Source organism: Arvicanthis niloticus, chromosome 3, assembly GCF_011762505.2.
Source record: "Arvicanthis niloticus isolate mArvNil1 chromosome 3, mArvNil1.pat.X, whole genome shotgun sequence".
Lineage (NCBI taxonomy): Eukaryota > Metazoa > Chordata > Mammalia > Rodentia > Muridae > Arvicanthis > Arvicanthis niloticus.
The window spans coordinates 21,725,051-21,733,432 of record NC_047660.1 but is presented as its reverse complement, the minus strand read 5'-3'; positions in this window follow the sequence as shown (position 1 = coordinate 21,733,432).

The following is an 8,382-nucleotide window of genomic DNA, read 5'->3' as shown; positions in this document are numbered from 1 at the left end:
GCTTGGTTAGAGTTACAACAAGATATTTTGTATTATTTGTGGTTATTGTGAAGGGTGTTGTTTCCCTAATTTCTTTCTCAGCGGGTTGAACATTTGTATAAAGAAGGGCTACTGATTTTCTCGAGTTAATTTTTATCCAGCCACTTTGCTGGAGGTGTTTATCAGCTGTAGTAATTCTCTGGTAGAATTTTGGGGTCAGTTATGTATACTATCATATTATCTGTGAATACTTTGACTTCTTTCTTTCCCTTGACCTCCTTAAATTATCTTATTGCTCTAGCCAGAGGTTCAAGTACTATATTGAACAGGTATTGAAAGAGTGGACATCCTTGCCTTGTCCCTGATTTTAGTTGAATTGCTTTAAGTTTCTCTCAACTTAATTTAAAGTTGGTTATTGTCTTGCTGTATGTTGCCTTTATTGTGTTTAGATATATGCTGTGTATCTCTGATCTGGCCAAGAATTTTAATGTGAAAGGTTGTTAGATTTTGTGAGAAGATTTTCAGTATCTAATGATTTGATCATGTTGATCATATGTTTTTTTCTTTGGGTTTGTTTTTGTGGTGGATTGCTTTGATGGATTTTTGTATATTAAACCATTCCTCATACCTGGGATGAAGCCTACTTGATCATAGTGGATAATATTTTGATGCATTCTCTAAGATTTGGTTTGCAATTATTTTATTCATTATTTTTGCTTCAATGTTCATAAGAGAAATTGGCTGAAATATTTTTTCTTTGTTGAGTCATTGTGTGGTTTAGGTATTATGGTGAGTGTGGCCTACTAGAATGAATTCACTCCTTCTGTTTCTATTTTGTGGAATTGTTTGAGGAATATCGGTATTACCTATTCTTTGAAAGTCTGGTAGAATTCTGCACAAAAGACAACATGCCCGGGCTTTTATTTGGTTGTAAAAATTTTAATGACTGCTTCTACCTCCTTAGGAGTAATAGGCTATTTAAATAGTTTACTTGATTTTTGGTAAATGGTATTTATTATGAAAATTGTCCATTTTATTAAGATTTTCCAATTTTTTGGAGTAGAGGCTTTTGAAGAAAAACCTAATGATTCTTTGGATTTCCTCAGTGTCTGTTGCTATGCTCCCCTCTTCATTTTGGATTTTCTTAAATTGAATACTGTCTCTCTGTCTTTTAGTTAGTTTGGCTAAACTCTTGACTATCTCATTGATTTTTTTTTTTTCAAAGAACCAGCTCTTGGTTTCACTGATACTTTGTATTGTTCTCCTTGTTTCTAATATATTGATTTTAGCCCTGAGTTTCATTATTTTCTGCCTTATTCTCCTCTTGAGTGTGTTTTTGTTTCCTTTTTGTAAAAGAGGTTTTAGATGTGTTTTTAAGTTGCTAGTATGAGCTCTCTCCATTTTCTTTATGAAAGCACTTAAGGCTATGAACTTTTTTCTTACCACTGCTTTCACTGTGTTCCATAAGTTTGGGTATGTTGTGCCCTCATTTTCATTGAATTCTAGAAAATCATTAATTTCTTTATTTCTTTCCAGACCCAGTTGTCACTCGGCAGAGAGTTGTTCATTTTTCATGAGTTTATAGGCTTCCTGTTGGTGTTGAACTCCAGCTTTAATTCACGGTGTTTTGATAAGATACAAAGGATTATTTCAATTTTCGTGTATCATTTGAGGTTTGCTTGTGGTCAATTTTGGAGAAAGTTCTTTGAGGTGTTGAGAAGAAAGTGATTCTTGTGAGTGAAATATTATGTAGATATCTGTTAGGACCATTTAATTCATCTCTGTTAGGTTCACTGCTTCTGTTTAGTTTCTGTCTCAATGAACTGTCCAGTAGCAAGAATTGGGTGTTGAAGTCTATTAATGTGTGGGGTTCCATGTGTCATTTAAGTTTTAGTAATTCTTATTTTATGAATGTGGGTAACCTTGCATTTGGAACATAGATGATAAGAATTTAGATGTAATCTTGGTGGATTTTTCTTTTGATGAATATGAAGTGTCCTTCCACATCTCTTTTGATTAATTTCACTTGAAAGTTTATTTTATTATATATTAGAATGGCTACTCCAGCTTGTTTCTCGGATCTTTTTGCTTGGAAAACCTCTCTCTAACCCTTTAGGCTGAGGTAATAACTATCTTTGTTGCTGAGGTATGTTTCTTATATATAGCAGAATGATAATCCCATTTTCTCAGCGATTCTGTTCATCTGTCTTTTTGTTGAGGAATTGAGTTTTTTAGTGTTGAGAGATATTAATGACCAACGATTGTAAATGTTTGTTACTTTGATATTGTAATATATAGAGAGAATATGTGTGTGTACATATACCTGTGTGTGTGTGTGTGTGTGTGTGTTTCCTTTCTTGGGATTATACTGTTGTGAGGCTATTTATTTTCTGTTGTCTTGGGTGTAGTTAGCCTTGTTATGTTCATGTTTTCCTTCTAGTATCATCCATCGGGAAACAGTTGTGGATAGATAGTACTTAAATTTGGTTTTATCAAATAATACCTTATTTTCTCGATCTATGTTGGTTGAAAGTTTTGCTGGGTATAGTAGTCTGTGCTGGCAGCTGTGGTCTTTCAGACTTTGCAAGACATCTTCTCAGGCTCTTCTGGCTTTCAGAGTCTCTGTTGAGAAACTGAGTCTAATTCTGAGAGGTCTGCCTTTATATGTTACTTGGCCCTTTCCCCTTTTAGCTTTAAATATTCTTTCTTTCTTCTGTATATTTGGTGTTTTGATTATTACATGGAAGATTTTCATTTCTGGTCCAATCTATTTGGTGTTCTGTAAGCTTCTTGTATGTTTACAGGCATATCTTTAGGTTCAGAAAATTTTCTTCTATGATTTTGTTGAAAATTTTTTCTGGGACTTGTATCTAGGACTCTTCACATTCTCCTATTCCTATTAGTCTTAGGTTTGGTCTTTACACAGTGTCCTGGATTTCTTGGATGTATTGTGCCAGAGCCTTTTTAGATTTAATATTTTCCTTGACTGATGTGTCAATTTCTTCAGTCATAATTGGTATGCTGAAATTCTTTCTCCCATCTCTTCCATGTATCCTGTTGTGTTTTCTTGTATTTTTAAGGGGTTTATACATTTCCTCTTTAACAGACTCTATCATCTTTTAAAACGTGGATTTAAGGTCATTTTGTTATGTTTCAGATGTGTTAGGATATCAAGAGCTTGCTATAGTAGGATAGCTGTACTCTGGTGGTGTCATATTGCTCTGGCTCTTGTCGTTTGTGTTCTAATGCTGGCCTCTAGCAATTTCATTGTGTGGTGTTGGCTGAATGTTCCAGATACTACCCAGACTTCTTAGGGTGATAGGCAATGCATTGGCCTTACAATGAAGCTCAGTGAACAATACATTTCTCACTTTTGCTGGCTGTTCCCCTGATGGACATGGATGTTTCTCGGGTGCTGCAGGCTTCCTCAGGAAGACAGGACGAGCTATGGGATAGATGATGATCAGGGAGCAGCACACAACTCACTTCTGCTGGTGTGCCTAAGATGGAGCCAGCAGACCCCACCCATGATATAGAAGTGAGTCTATTCATGTGAGGGGACTCTATGTGTGATTTAAGCTTTAGTAACACTTCATTTATAAATATGGGTACCTTTGCATTTAGAACAGAGATGTTAAGACTTTAGATGTCATCTTGGTGGAATTTTCTTATGATGAATATGATGTGTCCTTCCCTATCTCTTGAATTGAGCCAACTTATACAACTTATATGCAGATAATGAACACACAGTATGTTTGCAACATAGAATAATACTTTGCCTTGAAGACAGACTTGTTTTCATTTGCAACAATACAAATTCCAGCAGGTCATTCCACAATGAGAAATAAGACAGGCATTTCTATAAAGAATCTAATGCTATTGATCATAAGGAATTATAAAAAAGCAGGGTGGGGAGGGTTGTCAATTGCTGCCAGGGTTGGATTTAGGGAAGAGGTGGTTTAAAGGTAAAAAGATCTTAGCTACTTGAAGGAAACACCTTGAGTATTAATTTTATATTAATGCACCTTAAATGTGTATAGATGATTTTCTGTTCACTGTTCTTATGATGCAAGCTGAGCATACTCAAAGTTGTTCCTGTCTGCCATTTTATTTTTGGAACATAGGCTACATGGCCCTGAACTAATTATGCCCCTAAATATGTCTACTATCTCTAACTCTGACCTTAAACTAAGTATTCTTAGAGATGTACTCTTTAATTGAACATGCTTTGAAATGTGTCTCAACCCCAAAGTACTTTCCTATGTGAGTGCATATTAGTTTCTTGGATAAATTATCAAGGATTCTTTTCTTCAAGGAAAGTACTGCTTTGAAAATGAAACCTGTGCTCTTCTTATCTGCTAGAGGTAACAGATCTATCTCAACTCTTGACATTTTGGCTATGTTTATTTGGGGTTTTGCACTCATTGAGATTCAAACCCATTGAGTTTTGCTATAAAACTTCTGTGGCAACGAGAAAAAAGGTTTTTGGTTTGTGATCTCTTGCATAGCATGGCAGAAACAGCAAATCATGTCCATTTTGAAATCTAGACAGGAACATTTTCAGTTCTTCTACTTTAAACCATAAGTAATGAAGATTATGGGAATGCTTCTGGTTTGATTTAACTATTCCACTTTATATTTATGAATCATAACATCCCATTGTATCCCATAAATACCTACAACCATAATCTGTCAAATGTAATTAAATCTGTATTATAAATTATGTATAAATTTCAGGTTTTAATAAGAAAAATTTCTCTTAAAGACCCTTTATATAATAAAAACTATATTTTTGAGACTCTTTTAAAGGCCTATTGAAATCATTCCTTTGATTGATAGTATGAGCCTTGCAGATAACTTGCTGTTGTTTATGGGAACAGAAAAAAAAATATCTTTACATTGTTTTTACCCTAGGACTGTACAATTCTGGCTAATTTTTTCTCTTGACCACAGTTGTGGCTCCACATGCACTATGTCTCTATTCCCTAATGACTCTCACTGCTTCTAAATTAACCTCATTTTTCTTTCATTTCTCTTTGGAGAAAATCAAAACTCTATCTTCCTCTTATGCCTATCACTGCTTCTAAATTGACCTCATTTTTCTTTGATTTTTTTTTTTAATAAATTGCTTTCATAGTAGGATTTCACAGTGATTGTCCTGTGGTTTACAAAGTTTTGCATATATACCAGTACACTGTATTTATTATAATGCTGTAACCCAATTCTTTCTAGTTTCATTGCCTAGAGGATAAACATTTGTGTTCATCTCATCTAGCAAAAACTTAGAATTCCCATGAGGTCCATATAGTACATACATTCTTATACTGAGACAAATCAACGTGGAGAGATGTATTATTCAGAATCAAATAATGTGTCAGTGTGCAAAAGAGACAAGTGGAATCAATAGAATGAGATGGAAATACAGTTGATCAACAGACAGTGCAAGAACAAGCTGGCTGAAATTCTGAGTGGAGTACACTCTGATCTTTTCAACTTGAGTTGGCTCTGTCTAGTCACACATATGCTTGATTCATGCACATACAATGTAACTCTAGAAGATATTCTATTCTGAGTACTGTTACATTAAAACTAAGAGTATTATGTATATATCCTAATATTATTCATTTTATATTAATTCGGACATATGCATAATGTTACTATTACAATAAATGTATAGTATATGCATATATAAGCTATGCTGACTAATAAAAGTGAAAATCGGTTTTTAAAACACTGTTAAATATTTCAGAGAAGGCCTTTGGATTACATTATTCGAGTTTACAATAATCGTTTCTTAAAATAAACTTCTAAATAATGGTTTGTATATTAGAAGCAAGCATAAATGGAAAGAAATATATATAGCAGTATTTGAGTCTATAAGGTTCCAATCATATCACGTCAGAAGATCAAGCCACCTAAAGCTGATTTGTTCACAGAATAAACAAATCATTTTCAGGTGATGAAATATAATCATCCCATGCAAAAGATCATCACTTGAGATTAGTTACAATAATTTTTCTTAATGTATCAAGACATGTGGGGCTATTATGACTTTGCCTCTTTGGCATCCTTCTGCTAGTTTGTATATCCTTTGTTTGTTCTAGATATTCTTGGAGCTCAAGTTTGAAGTTAACTGTTTAGGTTTTATCAGAGGAATAGTTGAGATATGCTGGAGTATAGTGCCAGAGGGAAATCTTTTCAGGAGACAGAGCTGCAAGCTGTAAGTTGGTCCATGCATTCAGTCCATACAGAGTTTGATATGCTCCAAGGCACAGACCTATAGGGAAGACTGATTTGGTTGGGATGTTCAGAGACTACAAAAAGTAATATTGGAAGACTGGAGAAATGGAAGTTTGAGGAAAAAGCATGATGGTAAACAACTGGGTATGGAACCAAAGTATCAGAATGTTCTTACTTGGTGTTAACATCTATCAGAGAATATCTTCTTTCAGTACTCATTCTTCAATACTCAGACAGGGAGTGTTCAATAATATCAGAAGTTAAGAGTGAGTGCCTGCTGTTTATTCATGAGGACTAGAGTTCACAGCCCAGAAGTCAAGCCTAGTGACTGATAACTACCTATAACTGTCACCAAGGACCTGACTTCCATTCTTTTTATCCTCCATGGTCAACCACACACACACACACACACACACACACACACACACACACACACAAGAATATGCACTAATCCAAACAAATACATGCAGATGAACATGGATATACTCATAAATAAACAATTTTTAATAAAACAATTAACCAGATGAGGGGTGGAAAGATTGCAAGGGCCAAAGGCTCAAGGAGTTTGCTGTGAAAGTGTGTCCCCTAGTGATGTCAGAAGATACACCCATAAAGTCTCCCCAACAGAACTACCAAAAGGAAAGCTGAACAAAGGTGATACCAAGGAGCACACCAACGTGAATGGGAGGAAAGCCATAAGGCCTCAATCCTACACCAAGAACTATAAAAAACCAAGAAATGCCAGAAGGAGGTTCCCTTCCCTGTGGAAGAACACACCAATTGTTTGTCCACTGCCAAATGGTCAGCCCTGAAAACACACATACAAGTAACATTATATGGCTCAGCCGGACATATATTCATACGTTAGATGTGTATATATAATCTTCCAATTAAGTAATACCAAACTTAACAAAGTTAAGGAAAACAAAACAAAACAAAATAAATATTTAAAAAAAAAAAACCCTAAATGGTTAAAGGGAGACATCCTAGAAATGTCTGTGTGACTCACTCCTTCGGTACCAGTGCCTGTGAAATGGGTCAGTGAACTGTGGAACCACGCACATGTGCTGTCTATTTCCTCTCAGTTTCAAATTTACCTTTTTACCCTTGTGAAAATAGGTATAAAGACTTTAAGCATTTCCACTCTGCCTGATAGCGCCTCATTATTCTGCAAGTGGATCAGTATGGAAAGGCACTGAAGGAGGAAACAGGGCTCCTTCCTGGTCCTATTCTACTTGCTTAGTGGGCTGCAACAGCTTAATGGCTCTTCCACCTTTGACCTTGGCAGTACAGAAATCTCCCTCTTGTGGTTCTGTCGCCCAGCAGTGCCTTCATGGTATACCTCTCCATAAGGAATTTTCTCTAGAGCCTGGAAAGGAGGTTTCTTCTTCCGTAAGGCAGATATTTATTGAGTTCAGCCAACATGATGCCTACTGTCACTCAGTGAGCAACAGACATGTCATCACGAACAAGAACATGATCTTCACTATGGTATTTAGAGGCCTCGTCTTGACATTCCTTTCTCATCCCAGAGGGAGGTAGCAGCCGTTCTTTATGCCTACCATGAGTGGACTTTATAGGGTTCTCTTTATTTCATACTACTCACATACACACTTCACATTAATCATTCTTTACACTAAACTTTTTCTGATAGAATTACAGTGTGGTTTCTCATCTCTGATTGAAGTATCACCTCTCTACCATGGGAACAGGGCAGGGATCTCTGTGGGAGCCCAACAAGAATGATCTCCCTTTCCCTGCAAAGGACTTGGCTACTGGTGTTTTTAACTAAACTCCTCGGGCAAATCTAAACTGAGGAATTGCACCTAGTGGTTAGTTGCACCTAGCCACTTAATAGCAAGTTGGTGGCCATTAGGGTTAAGGTGCTGAGTGCTACATGTCCTCTTGGATGGAGACATTGCACCAGCAACCATGCAATCTAACCTGGTTACATCCTGGCTAGGAATGACAATATATCAAATGCCTGGGAGAGGAAAGATACATTAAATATTAATGAAGATAACAGGGTGATTCTAGCTTGGACTGGAGTTTGTCCCACTGATAGTTGCACACCGCGTATTACTAAATTGAACAGTGAATGAAAGGGATATGACTTTTAAAATGTATATACATGTATTTATATATCTTACGTTCTGTTTTCTG